The following is a 1,875-nucleotide window of genomic DNA, read 5'->3' as shown; positions in this document are numbered from 1 at the left end:
TATCTTACGGTTAATGGGGCGTTCGACAAGAATAGACGCGCGGAGAGCTCTAGGCTAGTCTTTTTTTCAGACGCATTAAACCTATCTCTCGGGACTTCTTGCACGCACCATCGTGCCACCCACAAAAACTTGTACTCTGAGTTTAGCAGTACGTTATATAGGAAGAGAAGAGGTGCACGCACGCACTCATCCTCTCATACACGCGTCTGTTTTTTTCTCGAAAAGGAGGATGATGACCCCCAGCCTCTGCATCTGGGAGTCACACACGCATCTGTAGCTCTGAATTTTAGTGTTCTCAACCATCCGATTAGCTCTATCATGGATGTACCTATATACTAAAACATGTCTAGATACATCTATATTTTGACAAATGGAAGGCATGTATTGTGGAACGGAGGGAGTGCTTGTCATCAAAATGGATAAAAAGGGACGTATCTAGAACTAAAATACGTCTACATACATCTCCTTTTATCCATTTTGATGACAAGTAGTACTTCTTACCCAAAGGAACTTTATATCCAACAGACACAAAAATATTTGTTTGACTGTTGGAAATTACTGATCTGATGTCGAAGTAATTGCTGCATCGCCACCAAAACCCACCATTTCTTAAGCTAAAGTAGACCAAGGTTATCCCTATATTAGAATATTACTAAGATAAACAGAAGGCACTGTAGAAACATTTAGGATGTGAGCTTGTCAATCTGAATGTGGAGGGACACAAGCTTAGCCCCGGCCAGCAGCTTGGGTGGAACTGTCAAGAAGGTCAGCTCCTGCACGTCGATGTCGCCTGGATCCTTGCTGCTTGTCACCTCCATTTCCACCGTGACGGCGTCAGTCGTGCCTTTGGGCTCCCCCGGCGGGCCGATCGCCCATAGCTTGGCCACGTAGTGCGGCAGTGGGGACGCCCCCGCTCTGATGCAGACGACCGACACGGCGATAGGCGCGCCGATGTTGAGCACGCCGCCGACCAAGAAAAATGCGCGGCGGTCCTCCTCCGCGAACAGCAAGAGCCGTGGCTCCGATAGTGGCACTTGCAGCTGGAGCACCTTGCCGTACTAGATCCTGTGCATGGGCATGGGATGCGCGTTGCTGATGTGGTGGTAGCGCGCCGGCGGCGGGCCTTCGTAGCCGCAGACGGGCCCGGGGCATTTGCATGGCGCGAGCGGACACACGCTTTGGTGATCAGCAAGCTTGTGGTAAGTAACGTAGAGCCTACAGCCTTCGTGCGGGCACTCCACCCTCACCGACGAAAGGACGGAGTCCACCGCCGTGTTCCGCACGTCGAAGCCACCGCCGCGCTCGCACTTCTGGCACTGCCGCTGGTTCCCGGGGCGCTCGACGCGGCAGTCCGCACAGGCCAGGTGCCCTCCCTTGCACTACAGAAATCAATCGAATAGCACATCAATCAAGAAACCTACACCTTGCTCAATCAGCCGAACGGACGAGGTGTATTCGAACCTCATACACTGGAGGCGTCAAGGGGCGGAGGTACAAGGGGCAGTGGAGCACGGTGAGGTCCATCGAGACCTTAGAGAGCTGCATCATCGGGTCCTGTTCGGTCTGCATGATCTCGCCCTCCTCGTGCACAACCATCTCTCGACTTGGGCCGGGGTATTACAAAGCTTTACCATCACATATTTTATACTACTTCAAGGTGCATTAAATCAACACATGCAAGTACTCCCTCCGGTCCTTTTTACTCCGCACATTAGCTTTGTCTGAAATCAAAGTTTGCTAAGTTTGACCAAATTTATATTAAAAATATTAACATCTAATAAATATAATATGAAAATATATTTCGAGATGGATCTAATAATAAATATGTTGTTATGAGAATGTTAATAAGTTTTTTGTATAAATTTGGTCAAAGTT

General features: G+C 49.3%; 1 pseudogene; it reads right to left on the bottom strand.

The window, feature by feature from the left end:
* Positions 1–683: 683 nt before the first annotated feature.
* On the bottom strand, positions 684–1,596 carry LOC125517647 (annotated as a pseudogene).
* Between the last annotated feature and the right edge of the window lie 279 nt (positions 1,597–1,875).

Source organism: Triticum urartu, chromosome 6 (genome assembly GCF_003073215.2).
Source record: "Triticum urartu cultivar G1812 chromosome 6, Tu2.1, whole genome shotgun sequence".
Taxonomy (NCBI): domain Eukaryota; kingdom Viridiplantae; phylum Streptophyta; class Magnoliopsida; order Poales; family Poaceae; genus Triticum; species Triticum urartu.
The sequence above is the reverse complement of the archived record's forward strand: the minus strand, read 5'-3'. Positions and strand labels throughout refer to the sequence as shown.